This window comes from Thamnophis elegans, chromosome 13, assembly GCF_009769535.1.
Source record: "Thamnophis elegans isolate rThaEle1 chromosome 13, rThaEle1.pri, whole genome shotgun sequence".
NCBI classification, from domain to species: Eukaryota; Metazoa; Chordata; class Lepidosauria; order Squamata; family Colubridae; genus Thamnophis; species Thamnophis elegans.
Genome location: NC_045553.1, coordinates 24,798,202 through 24,815,225, shown reverse-complemented (window position 1 = coordinate 24,815,225; position 17,024 = coordinate 24,798,202).

Sequence of the window (17,024 nt, the reverse complement as noted above, 5' to 3'; positions counted from 1 at the left end):
AAGGGCCGCCTAAATGTTGTTGTAGGTCTCATCTTCCGGACCACATGCCTCCAACATCCAGTAAAAAAATTATTTTTTTAAAAAAAGCCTTGGGATTTCTCTTTCGCCCGATGTACAAGAAAAAATGTTTTAAATTCCCAAGTCCTGGAACCTGAGAAATGTTTACTTCCATTTTTAACTTGGAGTAAGCCGGTTCCAAACTGTAGCCAACCAATTAAAAATTAGGTTGCAACACTAAGATGTACTTAATATAAAATGGAAACAAATGGAATAGCTGCACTCAAGATCTGGCCAGAATTTTATTTTTCTTTTCAACCCAATTCAAAATTCTTACCCAAGATTGTAGTCCATTGGAATGCATTGAATTAAGAGAAAGGGAGAAAGATCTACTACTAAGACATTATTTCCCTTAAATAATTATCAAAAAGGCTTATTTTTGGAAGAGCGAAAATTAGATTTCCCCAGCAGTTAATTAAATTCTAAAACCATTAGGCTCATTTCCACTAACTTAAATAATTTACAGGTTTGGATAACATCTTTTACACAGAGTACTAGGACATGAATAGGCAAATGTATCTTCTAGGAGCAAGGTCAGTAACTTATTTTTCCTAAACTTAACTTTGTACCATGTTCATACCGGCATCACTTGTCCACTTTAATACTGGTTGCAGATGAAATATGAAAACTGATACACGTTTCCACATGCATTTCTCCAAGTACAGTGATTTTTCTATGTATTTGTCCTAACATTTATTTATTTATTTATTAAATTTATATGTTGTCCATCTCACTATCAAGCGATTGGGCAGGTTAAAGGTAAAGGTAAAGGTTCCCCTCGCATATATGTGCTAGTCGTTCCCGACTCTAGTGGGCAGTGCTCATCTCTGTTTCAAAGCTGAAAAGACAGAACTGTCCGAAGATGTCTCCATGGTCATGTGGCCGGCATGACTAAACGCCAGTTGCACGGAACGCTGTTACCTTCCCACCAAAAATGGTTTCTATTTTTCTACTTGCATTTTTACATGTTTTTGAACTGCTAGGTTGGCAGAATCTGGGACAAGCTCACTCTGTTACACGGCGCTAGGGATTCGAACTGCCGAACTGCTGACCTTTCTGATGGACAAGCTCAGCGTCTTAGCCACTGAGCCACTGCATTCCTTATGGGAAGGTTACAATGCCATAAATATTTGTTTGTTTGTTTGTTTGTTTGTTTGTTTATATTTATTTATTTATTTATTGCAAGTGTTTTTTTCTTCAGCACAAGACATTTAATGCAACTCCCAGAATCCTTCAGTCAACATGCTGGGGAATTCTGGGAATTGAAGTTCATATATGTTCAGAGTTCCATGTTCAGGGGAAAAAAAACTGGGTTATATGAATTACCAAACTGGGGACCAATTTCATAAACTCACAGAAGTAAGTTTTAAGTTGGAGGAGATATATTTTTTTCAACAAAGAGTTTATCCTTTAGGCATAAAGTTTTGCTTCATAATCAGTTTGGGAGCCAAGATAATTGGATTCTCAATCACAGCTTTTCCTGAAATCACTTTACCTATTTTGTAATTATTATTAAATGGAAAGAGAAATGGAAATAAGCAGGTCTACATTCTGTGCTCTTGATGTTGCAAAAAATAAATCTGGACAGATAAAGTTTTTTGTATTTTTTTTAAAGATGCAAAACAACTACTCCTATATTAGTTCCTTCCACTCCAAGCTGTTTCCTCCTGTCCCAGAATCCTCAGTTCCTTCCATCAATCAAACCAGAGTCATCATCAGTCACCAGCATCCTGTCAGCACATGATGAAATTGCAAATGAATTGCGTTTGGTCAAAGCTGTAAAACAGGAAATTGAAAGAAATAAAATTACAAGGGGGAAAAATCATTTTATTTCATTATGGAGTAAAGACATCTGTCATCGCCGCTTGTTTGAACTTTTTGAAGTTTTTTGATTGGAAAAATATTTTTTTATACCTCAACATTTTTTCCAGCCCTTTCTCTCTTTCATGCTGTCTCCCTCTCCTTCTTTCCTTCCCTCTGTTCTGGAAGGATTCTTGCAGGCTGAAGAATCTCCTGTCCCTGGAGAAAGGCCTAAACTAGAACTGGCACTGAATTTAAATGTTGTCTGAAAAGGCTTAGTCATAACCTCCAAATGCAGGAAATTCCTGTTTGGGCTACAGTAAGGTGAAGAATTGGCAGATCAGAATATGAAAGGTGACTGGCTAACCTACCTCCAAATTAAAACTAAATACAATAAAGACACTAAAATATATGGTATTGAAACAGAACCACACAAATTGAATAAAATTATTCAAAGTCTGGACAGAAAGATGATAGGGAAAATATACAAATTCCTCTTGAAGTATCAAATGGAAGAGGAAATTGGAAACTGTAAAGAACCAATGATAAAATGGGCACAGAACTTTGGCTATAACATTGAACTAGACAAATGGGAAAAATTTTGGGGAATAAATTTAAGAATGACACTATCAATCCCATACAAGGAAAACCTTGTTCTTTCAATCCTTCCAATATTTTTTTCCTTCATTCCCTTGTCTGTTTCAATATTAAGTACATTTCTTCCTTTCTTCCTATAATTTTTTCCATTTTCTTCCTTATATTCTTTTCCATTTCAACATTGTCTTCCTTTTTTCCTTCCTTCCTTCCTTCCTATACGTCTTCCATTTTCTTCCTTATATTATCTTTTCTGTTTCAACAGTCTTTGTTTCTTCCTTCCTTCCTTCCTTCCTTCCTATACTTCTTCTTTCATTCATTATATTTTCTTTTCCATTTCAATATTAAGTGTAATTCTTTGTTCCTCCTTCCTTCTTTCAATCCTTCCAATACTTTTTCCTTCATTCTCTTTTCCTTCAATATTAAGTGCAATTCCTTCCTTCCTTCCTAAGTTATTTCCATTTTCTTCCTTATATAATATTTTCTGTTTCAACATAAACTGCCTTCCTTCCTTCCCTCCCTCCCATCCCTTTCTTTATGTTTTCTTCATGCTTTCTTTTCTTTTTCCTCTGCTCTTTTTAAATCCCCCCCCCCTTCTTCTCCTCCTCTACATTTAGGTTGGATTAGTTTGTTTATTAGTTAAGTCAAACGTTTTAATAAAAGTTTCATCTTTTAAGATTCGTCCAACACATCCAATTGTAACCTTAACAGAATCCCATTGATCCACAGACAGCAGCGGGGAGCCCCAGAAGCCAGAGGACGTTCTCTGCTGGCGTCCGCCGCTCCCCCGATATCTCTTCCTTCCGCGGCGAATCCCATGGATTCACGAACGGACTCCACGGAAGGAAGAGAGATCGGGACAGCAGCGGGGAGGCCCAGAAGCGAGGGGACGTTCTCTGCTGGCGTCCGCCGCTCCCCCGACCTCTCTTCCTTCCGCGGTGAATCCCATGGATTCACGAACGGACTCCACGGAAGGAAGAGAGATCGGGACAGCAGCGGGGAGGCCCAGAAGCGAGGGGACGTTCTCTGCTGGCGTCCGCCGCTCCCCCGACATCTCTTCCTTCCGCGGCGAATCCCATTGATTCACGAACGGACTCCACGGAAGGAAGAGAGATCGGGACAGCAGCGGGGAGGCCCAGAAGCGAGGGGACGTTCTCTGCTGGCGTCCGCCGCTTCCCCGACCTCTCTTCCTTCCGCGGCGAATCCCATGGATTCACGAACGGACTCCACGGAAGGAAGAGAGATCGGGACAGCAGCGGGGAGGCCCAGAAGCGAGGGGACATTCTCTGCTGGCGTCCGCCGCTCCCCCGATATCTCTTCCTTCCGCGGCGAATCCCATGGATTCACGAACGGACTCCACGGAAGGAAGAGAGATCGGGACAGCAGCGGGGAGGCCCAGAAGCGAGGGGACGTTCTCTGCTGGCGTCCGCCGCTCCCCCGACCTCTCTTCCTTCCGCGGCGAATCCCATGGATTCACGAACGGACTCCACGGAAGGAAGAGAGGTCGGGACAGCAGCGGGGAGGCCCAGAAGCGAGGGGACATTCTCTGCTGGCGTCTGCCGCTCCCCCGACCTCTCTTCCTTCCGCGGCGAATCCCATGGATTCACGAACGGACTCCACGGAAGGAAGAGAGGTCTGGTCTGGGCAGCACGCACAGAGCGGGAAAGGCAGCACCAAAGCCTGGCCGCGAGCGAGGGAGCGCGCGGCGAGCAGCGACGCCGGGCTGCTTCCTCCTCCGCCGCCGCCGCCGGCTGCTCCCTCCGGGGCAGGAGAGCTGGGAGCAGCCGCCCGAGAACTTCCACGTGGTTCCAAAGGTTTTGCCGCCCGTTCCAGCGCAGCACAGGGGCTGGCTGCGAACTCCGCAAGGGGGCTGTCTCCTTCCCCCAGCCCAGTGCCTCCCGATTCCCACGGTACCAAATTTAATACAAAACATGATTTACTCACCACTAGTGAGTAAGCGCAGCTGCCCAAAACAAAGACGAAATAAAATGGAGACTCGCGCATGCGTCCTCAGCTAAGGAGTCCAGCCAATCAGTGAGCTGGTTGGCCAGCTCACTGATTGGCTGAAGTCCAGCCAATCAAATCAGTGAGCGGCAGGCTGGGCTGGCTTAAATTTGTAGGTGGTAGCATAGAACAGAACGATGAGCCAGCCCAGCAGCTGATGGGCGGGAGCTGCAAGCGCCAAAAAAAGCGTGCCTTTTTAAAAAGCGGGCGGGACGCGGGAAAATGCATCAAAAAGCGGGGGTGTCCCGCCAAAAGTGGGACGTCTGGTCACCTTAGGCTACAGCGAGGATGGAGAACAAGATTTTTATTTGGATGTTTGAAGAGTTGAAACCATCATGCTTTCTACTAATTCATGGTATCTCTGTGGCATCCAAAGACACTTCTGTAGTCCACACACTAAAGTTGCTTTGCTTTGCAATGTACCGTATTTTTTGGAGTATAAGACACACCTTTCTCCCCCCGAAAAGAGGGTGAAAATTTGGGTGCATCTTATACCTTACCCACCCAGTAGCCCCAACCCTCAGCCTCTGTCCCCCAGCAATTTATCTCCTTGCAGCAAACGGCGACTGGCAACTACTCGGAGGAGAGCCTTCTCTGTGGCTGCTCCGACCCTTTGGAACGAACTCCCCATGGAGATTCGTACCCTCACCACCCTCCAGGCCTTCTGCATAGCCCTTAAAACCTGGCTGTTCTGACAGGCCTGGGGCTAAAGATTCGCTGCCCCTATTTCGAATGGTATGACTGTTGTGCTTTTTAATTATGTATTGTTTTGTGTTGTTACTAAACTGTCTGTATCCCCCCCTTCCCTTTTTGAGCTGTGAGCCGCCCTGAGTCCCCTTAGGGAAAAGGGCGGCATACAAATGAAATAAACTCAAAATAAACTCAAACTCAACGGGGGCTTGCAGAAGCTGCAATAGGCTATTATAATCCCTACAGCCTGAAACAGCTGATGATCAGGAGAAATTGAAAGTGAAACTTGCTGTTTGCTCCACATGGCAAATTGCTGGGAGGCAGAGGCAGAATTATTTTCTGTTGTTTTCCTCCCCAAAAGCTAGGTGCGTCTTATACTTTAGAGCATCTTATACTCTGAAAAATACTTCTTTCTACTTATTCATTCTTCTTCTACATTCCTACAAGAACATTTTCCAAAAAATAAAAGTCAGGTGGGGCAAGGAAACCCCTGGGCACCAAGGAAGCTATTTAGGGAATGTTGTTGCTCATAGAACCATGTTACTTATCCCTGAAGAAGATTGAAGTACTAATGGTAGCCTTGTTGGTTTGTCCATCTTCCCAGGCTTTCTAGTTACTGTGAATAAAATACATGATACAAATAGTTTGTGTAATAGTGTAACAGAGTTGGAGGAACTGTGGAGCAGTGGTGGGTTGCTCTTACTGTCTCTACCGGTACACTGCTCATGGGGCCATGCGTCCTGTTTGTGCATATGCGCTGATTGCGCATGCACAATCCACCACCCCTGCAACACCCAGCTGCTTGTTGGGGATCATGCAGGTGCCACAAACTGTGCACATGTGCCCAATTGGCCGGTTGCTTTAAAAACAGGTATAGAACGTGGGCAGGTGGGTGGGCCAAATAAGCCACCATACAGATACGCTGTCAGCTGCTTCTGGCTACTACTGGTATGGCTGTACTGGACCATACCCAGAGGAGCCCTCCACTGGAGGCCATCTAGTCCAACCTCCTGCTCGAGGTGGAGACCTTGGCTGTCCAGACAAATGGCTGTTCAATCTCTCCTTGAAAACCTCCAGTGATGGAGAACCCACAACTTCTGGTGGCAAGCCATTCCACTGATTTACAGAATAACCAATATTGATAAAAAGCCTAAGCATCTTTATTTATTTATTTAAAAGGCATTTGATGAGGTGAGTTGTTGCTGATGAAAACTTGTGCCTTTGAATAAAATTGGGTGTTCTGCAAAACGGAAAAGAATGAGGCCCATCTCCCTGCTTCCTTCCTTTCTTTTGAATGTTACCAAGACCCAACGTGTGTTGTTTCTTGCTCCTTTCCCTCCAAGAAGAAAAAAAAAACCCAAAACCTGACTATGCAAAGTTGCCTGAGCCTGCGAGCAATTCTTCTGTGTCATCTGACCTTCTGCCACGGAGTGCTCCAATTTTTTCTTTCCCTTGGAAGAGAAACAAAGGAAACTAAAAAGCCCGCCCCAGTGGCACCACTGTGAGTAACCACATCTGTGCTGGGATGTGTTAAAATCCCCCAAGGAAAAAAAATACATTCCTGGTTCAGTCATCCTCTGTTACACCACCATGGTCAAATCTGAGTAGAATTCAACCACACTCTAATTGCCATCCATTCCTTCTTAATTTACCCCCAAGGTCTTCATAACCGAGGAGAACAGAAAAGGAACAAATGGTTTGGAACGACACAAGTTCAGACCTAATGACATACAGTCATGCCTAAAAGGTGGGCCATGTCCACAACCAGTTTGCACACTTTTTTTGCACAAAAAAGGGGTAGCTCTGACCAGAGCAAAACCTGTTGCCCATTTTTAAATTGCTCCTTGGTTGTAGAGGGGTAGGAAATATAAAAAATGTCCTGAGGTGAGGCTGAGAGAGAGACGTGAAGCCCCAACAACATCAAGTGAGGTACTAATACCATTATATAAAGCCTTAGTAAGACCACACCTAGAATACTGCATCTAGTTTTGGTCACCACACTATAAAAAAAAGATGTTGAGACTCTAGAAAGAGGCAGAGAAGAGCAACAAGGATGATGAGGGGACTAGAGACTAAAACATACAATGGACGGTTGCAGGAACTGGGCATGGCTAGTTTAGTGAAGAAAAGGACCAGGGGAGACTGGATAGCAGTCTTCCAACATCTGAGGGGCTACCACAGAAAGGAGGGGGGGGGCAAGCTATTTCCCAAAGCACTTGAAGGCCAGACAAGGAACAATGGATGGAGAGATTCAGGCTGGAAATAAGGTGCAATTTTCTGACAGGGAGAACAATCAACCAATGGACAACTTCTGAAGTTGCCTTCAGAGGTTGTGGGAGCTTCATCCCTGGAGGCTTTCAAGAAGAGACTGGACTGCCATCTATCAGAAATGGTGTAGGCTCTCCTGCTTGGGTGGGGTGGGGGGTTGGACTAGATGACCTACAAGGTCCCTTCCAACTCTGTTAATCTGTAACAGCCAGAAAATAAGCTTTAGGCAGATCCGAGTAATCAGGACAGCCGTGTTTACACTTTCTCACCTGCTGTTTCCTCTCACAATGCTTATGAAGAGGATTGAACTCCCCTTCAGGAAGGCCTGGTCTGTCTGCTGTAGGAGTGTCTCTCTATTGGGAAATTTAAGCTCTCATTTCCTGCTTTGTAGTTGCTTTTTCAACTCTTTGGCATAACAATGAAATGGATTTCGAATGTATGAGTGTGTTCTCTTTAATCATTTACAAATGTCTTCTTTTAAGGGCATCAGTGTCAATGCAACGCAAGTAGATACAAACTCAAGGTAAACCGCTCCAAACTCGATTGCAAAAAATACGACTGTCAGGCCTGCAAGCCATCTTTTCCTTTTGGGGAGTTTAGTCCTGCCACACTTGCTATTATTTTACTATGCATTTTCTATTGTGGGAAAATGGGAGGGGGGATTATACGGAGTTGGGTGATATGTAGCCATAACAAAATTCTTTCTAGAAAGCCAAGGCTATCCTTTGTCTCTAAACCTGGCCGGAACTGGATGGATTGAAGCTGCCAGCATGGCAGTGGGAGATTGGACCATGTGATGGACTTGTGGGTGTGGGGGCAAGATCTTGAACTTTCAGCTGGGTGGGAGAACTTGGAAGCTTTCAGATTCGGGTTTTCCCAGATGTCCCAACAGGGCTCTCTTAATAAATTGGAACTTTGAGGAATCTTTTGCCTTGGACTCTGATTTATTTTAGATGCTATTTGGAACCTTGACAACGACTTCGGCAACAGAGTGGTCAATGCCTGGAATGCTCTCCCTGATTCTGTTGTTACATCCTGAAACCCTCATAACTTTAACCTTAAACTGTCTACCGTGGATCTCATCCCATTCCTAAGAGGTCCATAAAGGGGGCGTGCATAAGCACCCCAGTGTGCCTACTAAAGCTGTCCTACTGTCCCCATTTACTTGTATTATTTTCCTTCATTCATGTCCATGTTCATACTTATACCTGTTATCTTGTACATGTTTGACAAACTAAACAAAATTAAACTAAATAAATAAATAAAAGTACTGGTAGCACACAAGTAAGCCTTCACTTTCTGTCGAACTGTTCCTTTTCACTTAAAAATATTTTTAAACATTTTAAATTATTGATTTTAAAGCCAGAAATATTCTTGTTGAGGATTTTACCTGAAAAATACAGTAAGGGGAATTCATATTTAATTATTCATATATTAACTGCAGCTAGAATTGTATTTGCACAACATTGCAAAAGTGAAGCGATCCCCACAGATGAGGATGTGATCAGGAAAATATTAGAATGGGCAGAAATGAATAGATTAATGCTTGCAATTAAGGAGAAAGAAGAAACTGAATATTATATGACATGGGACTTATTTTATCAATGGTTAGGTAACAAAAATGGAAGTTAGAAACAGGGAAATAAAAGAAAAAGATTAGTGAAATAAAGAAGATACGTTAAGAGAGAGAAGTAAATATTATGATTACAGTAGAACCTCTCATCACAGTCATAATTCATTCCATAACTTTGGTTGCAAACCGATTTGGTCCTGACCTGAACCTAATTTTGGAAATTTGTCGCTTACAAAAAAAATGGTGTGGAAGCGGAAATCGGCTGCGGGGAAAAAATGTGAATTTTTTGGTTGGAACCCAATTTGGTCATGGCCAAATAGGTTCTACTGTATTATGTTAGTTTAATAATATCATTTTAATATTATAGAATCATTGCTAATGTAATGAATATGGGTGGCATGACTAAACACTGAAGGTGCACAGAACACTGTTATCTTCCCACCAAAGGTGGTCCCTATTTTTCTATTTGCATTTTTATGTGCTTTCAAACTGTTAGGTTGGCAGAAGCTGGGACAAGTAACGGGAGCTCATCCTTCTAATTGTACTTATTATTGCTGTAAAAAATATTAGAAGCCACTTCTTGATATACCTTCTCTTTTTCTCCTTATTTCATTTTTAACTTTTTCTTTTATTTCCCTCCTTTCTTTTCACCTTCCCTGTTCTGTTGCAGCTTGTACAATTAGTCCTTATTATTGCTATTAGATTTTCAATAAAACTATATTTTATGAAAGGATAAGAAATCTTAGATTCCTTATCATCTTCCTCAAGACAGCCTGGGCTCTGAATGATTGACTGGAGCACGGCCTGCTTTTTACTTCTTGAGACAATTATACAATAAGTCCCTGTTTTTAACTTTTTTTTAAAAAAAAAGCAAGCAAGGGCCTTTTCATCAACCCTCATACACATTTTCTTTATTACAGCATTGATTCATCCAGTGTTTTGGCCACTCTTTTGGAAAAAGTTCCATTTCCAGACAAGGCCGGCCTTTGTTTCTCTCCATATTTCTGATGCATGGATGAAAGACCTTCTCTGACAGGTGGTCCTTCCATCAGAATGCTGGGCTCCATCCAGTTGTTGTTTTTCCTTACCTGAACAGGTCAGCTGGGAAATTTAGGCGGAATGAGTTACTCGGGATCAATCTAATGGCACCTGCAGGAGAGACTTCCCTTAAGGTAAAGGAAAAGGCTCCCCTCACACATCTGTGCTAGTCGTTCCCAACTCTAGGGGGCAGTGCTCATCTCCATTTCAAAGCCGAAGAGCCGGCACTGTCTGAAGACGTGTCTGTGGCCATGTGGCTGGCATGACTCAATGCTGAAGGTGCATGGAACACTGTTACCTTCCCACCAAAGGTGCTTCCATATTATTCTACTTGCATTTTTACTTGCTTTTGAACTGCTAGGATGGCAGAAGCTGGGACAAGTAATGGGAGGTCACTCCATTACGCGATGCTAGGGATTCGAAACGCTGAACTGCCGACCTTCCAATCAACATGCTCAGCATCTTAACCACTGAGCAACCGCATCCCCTACTACCTTTAATGATAAATTAAAGAACTATACAGATATTTTTCAGTACAGATAGTCCTTGATTGATGACCATGGAGTTTTTATTGTACACTATGACTGTCATAACTCAAGGCAACTATGAGATCAACCCAATTTTTATGATATTTTTTTGCACCAGTTGACATCTATTTGAAGTTACAATTGCCAAAACATCTTAGGGAGATATTTATTCAAGCGAGATTTGAACAGCTTGACACAACAGTCAGATATGGGAGATTCCATTCTATACCCTATAATGAGCATCTCTGCATTTGCGGAGCGGCAGAGGTAGAAAGCCTGGCTCACATCCTATTTGATTGTTGCTTGTATAAGAGGGTGAGAGGCAGGTACCTTGGTCTATATACCAAACGAAGGACCCATTGGGATCCCCCTATCAAAACAACTTACCTTATGTGCGGCCAGAACTGGAAAATAACATTTAACACAGCACATGACTTAAACAAAATGGTTTGGTTGACATCTGCATATCTGAGACTGATTGGGGTAGATTGCAGGGGTGACCCCGAAATAGAATTTTATCATATTCTATCTATATCTTAAATTATTGGGCTTTTGAGAAGAGACTGGATAACCACTTGTCTAGAATAGTATAGGGTCTCCTGCTTGAGCAGGGGGTTGGACTAGAAGACCTCCAAGGTCCCTTCCAACTCTTTTATTCTGTTATTCTGACATCCAATGCAGCACCTCAGTTAAATTCTGTTTACAATTTTTATCTGAAGCCTAATAAGTCTGTGCAAATCAGACTTCTCAGAAAGATAGCATAATAGGGCATGCCCTGCTGATTTTATCTTGATATCTTTCATCACCAAGACATTTTGAAATAGTCCACTGCTGCCCCCCCTTTTAAGACAGAAAATCAGGAATGAGAAAAGGGTAACATGCTAGTTTCTGACTTGCCCAACAGGGTTTTTTATATAAACGTAAAGGTTCCCCTTGCACATATGTGCTAGTCGTTCCCGACTCTAGGGGGTGGTGCTCATCTCCGTTTCAAAGCAGAAGACCCAGGGCTGTCCAAAGACGTCTCCGTAGTCATGTAGCTGGCATGACTAAATAACTAAGTTGTAAAATGCTCCAACACTGGAAGTTTTAAAGAAGATGTTGGATATCCATTTGTCTGAAGTGGTGTAGGGTTTCCTGTCTAAGCAGGGAGGTTGGACTAGAAGACCTCCTGTTCTTTTATTCTATTCTAGTCCCCCAACAATCTGGGTTCTTATTTTACCAACCTCAGAAGGATGGAAGACTGAGTCAACCTTGAGCCAGTCAGAATGGAAGGAATTGAACTCCTGGCAGTTCAATAAGTTTTCAGCCCAGATTTAGAATCCGGAGAGCTGATTTTTTTGATGGTATGGCAGGACTAGCCCAGAAGGGATAACATTCGCATAAGAGAGAACAAGCAGTGTAAAAGCTGGGGGCTTGACAATGTTCAATGAATTAATTAAAAAGATGGAAACTGAGAAAGTGAACAAGGCAAAAGAGCAACGTTTGGCAAAAGATCTCTGATAATCAAGGCATTTAAAGAGGGAATAAATCTCCTTGACCATTTGGCAAAAGATCTCCGATAATCAAGGCATTTAAAGAGGGAATAAATCTCTTTGGCTGGCTTCTTGTCTCAATGTCTCCCCTCAGGCAAATGCTCCATTTCTAGCACATTCTTCAAATCTGCTGCATTCATTCTGTGTTATCTGTTGCAATCTATGAAGTGTCAGAAAAGCCACTGGATCAGAAAGGCCTTTGCAAGTCTGGGAAAAGCATGGTAGCCACCTGATTCTACTTATTGCATCCAGTTTGCTTTTTTGGGGTGGGTGGGTAAGAATCCATCTTAAGTACCTTTGAAGCTGTGCAGAGCCCCTGAGTCTAAATCTGCCTCTTTCTAACAATTCTCTTGTTAGACGTTCTCTTTCTAACAATCAATCTGTGGAACAGCTGGTCTCTGGAAGTTGTAGGCGCTCCATCACTGGAGGCTTTTAACAAATGACTGGGAAGTTATTTGATATGGAATGATGTAGGATCTTCTGCTTGAGCAGGGGGTTGGATTAGAAGACCTCTAAGATCCTGACCAACACGGTGATTCTGAATGCTCTGTTAGTTTCAAGGAGCATGAGAGTTTCTTTACAATTTCTCTTGGGAATAGGATAGGATAGAATGGGAATACAATAGAATATAATGGAATATAATGGAATAGGATAGGATAGGATAGGATAGGATAGGATAGGATAGGATAGGACAGGACAGGACAGGACAGGACAGGACAGGACAGGACAGGACAGGACAGAACAGAATAGAATGGGAATAGAATAGGAAACAGAACAGAATAGAATAGAATGGAAATAGAATATAAAAAATAGGAGAAGGAGCTGACGTTGGGACAATACAGATGTGCGATCTCGGAGCTCTGAGATTGCAGCCGATACTTTTACTGCTGGGTGGTCCATCTGGACCTAAACCGTCCTGAAGAAACGGTGACAGGGAAGAGTTCATCTTGCTGATCTCAGGGACATCACAAAGTCCCTGATTGATCCAAGATAATCTTTTCTAGCCGGTGATAGAAGCGCAACCCCAAGTTGGGACATCTCCGCAACTGGAGGAAAGTGGAAAGAGAAAGTGTGTCCATCTGGTGAGGAAATTTTATTTTTACAAAAGAGACTGCCCCAAAAAAGATTAAAATCAAATTAAACTTGTAGAAAAGAAAAGAAAATAAGTGGCGAATTTAAGCTATTTTGGACAGTGTGTTATCCTTTTTTTATTGTCTTTTATGGATGGAAGTTTTGCAAACACTTTCTACTTTTTAAAGTGAAAGTATTAGCTTTTCTTCTACTACTTCTTTTTTACCTATGGATTAAATCTTTTTTTTTAATTTTCACAATACTGTTTGGATGGGGTTTTTTTATTTTTATTTTGTTAAGAACCTTGTTTCTTTTAAGCTTGGAATACAAAGATGATATAAAAGGAATATAAAGAGAGCAGTAACATCAGAGGGAAAAGAAGTTACACTGCCACTTGGAAGTTGGAGGCTGAGTTCTGGAAATATTTCTCTCTCTCTTTTCTTTGATCATTTTGACCTTGCACTTCAAAGGTTTTAGCTTGCAAAGAGATAAGATGGGTTGTTTATGCAGGTGCCCTTTGGATGTCTCTTTGGCAGCGGGAGAGAAGTGAAAAACAAAGTTTTGTTTTTCAACTAGAGTGGCAGTGTCTATAAATTGGACAATGACACAATACCAAGAAGAAACCATAACATTACAACAGATTATGTTTGAAATTCAAAAATTATTAGAAACATCAGAGAGAATTGAGAAGAAATTGGAAAAGATGGTAATATAGCAAAATCTGATGAAATTGAAAATAACCAGCAAATGGAAAAAGTGGAAGTTAGAGTCTCAAAAACCCAAGGGAAAAATGAACAAAGAGGCAAGATAACCGTGGATATTGACAGTGATCTGAGCGTGGTTGGAAATGGAAAGAATGGAACATGGAAAGGGAAGAGAGATGGAAAGGAGCTCTACCCCAGGTTTCAAGGTATAGAAGGAGAAAAAAGAGAAGAATTGATAGATTTAAGGAGATAAACTTTGACAAAAGCACTACTGATAACCAAAGATAAGCTGATTAAAGAAGCTGATGGAGGGTTTCGAGAATTTATAAGACATGCAACAAGCAACAAGGTGCGAAAAGAAATCCACACAAAGTTGATTAAGGAAATAACCAGAAGATTAACCCACATAAGGCCAAAGGAATAAGAATGTACTAATACTGGAAAGACACAGGTTGAGATATGAAAACTATTAACAAAATACTAGCTAAATAGTTAAAATTAGAGCATTGTGTTAAAAATGAAGTGATAATGGATAGATAGATAATTGATAATGATATAATGTATACATATGTGTTGGTTTGACAAGAGAAAATTTGGTATAAATTTTAAATGGTGACCATGAAAAGAAGTTTAGAAATTTTGTTATGTATGAAAGCTTATAATATTGAAATTGGATTGATCATGGATAGAGTTAGATAAATAATTGTTAATTATATAATGTATACATATATATTGGTTTGACAAGAAGAAATTTGGTATAAATTTTAAATGCTGACCATGAAAGGAAGTTTTGAAACTTAGTTATGTATGAAAGCCTATAATATTGAAATTGGATATAAATTGTAAACAGTGATTAAGAAAGGAGGTTCAGAAACTTTGTTATCAAACATAATTAATTTTTATTTAGAACATTTCACAATAATGTGAAATAGACAATGGAATGCCATTATGTGGTTTTGCTTTGAATTTTGGAATATGTATAAAGGGATGTTAAAACAACTATAGTCATATGAAGGATGAGGTATGATGATAGTTATAGTTATAGTTATATATATATATTTAAAGTCACAACCCCTGGTATGCCCAAATATGGGAGGAAGGTCACACTTCCACTCTCTGTCTTCGGCTCGTCACAAGAGACCATCCAGACAGAAACCCTATATTTTTTTACTGTTGCCTTTTTGTTACATTTGTTATATTTTATGCTGATAAATAAATAAAGGGAGACTAGTATAGATCTATTTCAAGCTATTTAGCTCTCATCAGCTAGCCACACCCTTGTTGGGAATTGAACCTGTGCTCTGTTGCCTCTCAGGCAGATGTGTTAACCATTGAGCTACAGAGCTCGACTCCTTATCAGCCAGCCAGGGTGAGAGGTATATATACATATATATATATATATGATGTAAAATATATAATTTGATATGGATTATCATGGTGATGCCTGTGGAAGGATTCACAAAAGTTCTTTGTAACCAATTGACACACTTTTTATAATTTGTAATGGAATATGTTTTTATGGTGTTGTGTCTTGTTTGTTTCTGTCTATTCTGTCTAAAATAATAAAAAATGATGGAAACAGAATAGAATGAAATAGGATGGGAAAGGATAGGATAGGATAAGATAGAATAATGTATAATAGAATAGAATAGAATAGAATTAGAATGGGAATAGAATGGGAATAGAATGGAAATAGATAGAATGCAACTGAATGGCATAGGCTAGGATAGGCTAAGATATGATAGAATAGAATGGAAATAGAATAGAGTAGAGTAGAGTAGAGTAGAATAGAATAGAATAGAATAGAATAGAATAGAATAGAATAGAATAGAATAGAATAACAGAGTTGGAAGGGACTTTGGAGGTCTTCTAGTCCGGCCTCCTACTCAAGCGGGAGAACCTATACTATTTCAGATAAGTGGCTGTCAATTTCTGGATGCTTGGTTGGTGACCTGGGGTAGGGGGAGGAGAGAGAGGGAGAGAGAGGGAGGGAGGGAGGGAGGGAGAGGGAGAGAAAGAGAGAGAAAGAGAGAAAGAGAGAGAGAGAGAGAGAAGATGGATTAAAAGCAAGGACTTTGATTGGGTTTCATGAAGAATTATATTTAATTTTATTTTCAATCCTGTAAAGGGAATATAAACATGCAAATAATTTCATTTAATTAAATTACCTTAGAACCTGGAACTGGCTACTAAACAGTAACTAAATCATTTAGAAACAATTTTCTAAATTTAAGCAGGCTGGGACAATTATAAGTGTGTCTGCAAAGCAAATCATGGGTTTTATTTCCAGCAAAGTAGGATGTTCCAGTAAAATGTGATTTGACAAAAATGGGCACAATATTCATGGACTCTGAAACATTTCTCAGCACAAAGATTCTTTGGAAAAATAACCACTTGGGACTACAGGGAGGTTACTATCCCAACAATATATACAAGAGACCCTGTCTTTGCAATTCAAAATTAGATTTTGAACATTCATAAAATACTGCAAAACATCATAGATATCCTACTAATAAGATTATTATGACTCATAATCCAGTACAGAAAGGAAGATACGCCAGTACAGGAACATACGTTAGAAAGAGTGCAGAGAAACAAAGATGATTAGGGGTCTGGAGGCTAAACCATACGATGAACAATTGTTGAAACTGGATATAAACAAACGAAGAAAAGGATTAGGAGTAACATGAAAACTGTCTTCCAGTACTTGAGAAGCTGTCACAGAGAGGCTGGGGCCAACCTGTTCTTCAAAGCACCTGAGGACAAGAGAAAAAGTAATGGGAAGAAGATCATTAAAGAGAGATCCAACCAGGAGTGAAATGCTACTGGTTTGGGCCAGTTCACCTGAACTGGTAATAAAAAAAATATTGGACAGCCTTTGTCCAGAATGGCAGAGGAGTCTCCTGTTTGAGCAAGGGGTTGGACTACAAGACCTCCAAGATCCCTTCCAACTCTGTTATTCTAAATTGACATACAGGGGAGGGGGGACATCTCCGTAGACTCCTTGCCACCCTCCAAAAACTTCTAGCAACTGTTGGAAGAGAGACAACCTTGGTTTGATGCAAGCCAGACACTTGAGTTTGGAATGTCCGATCAAATGAAAAAGAAAGTGGGCCATTCTAATGTGGAAACGTTATTTTAATGTCTAGCAAAAGATCTGCAGCTT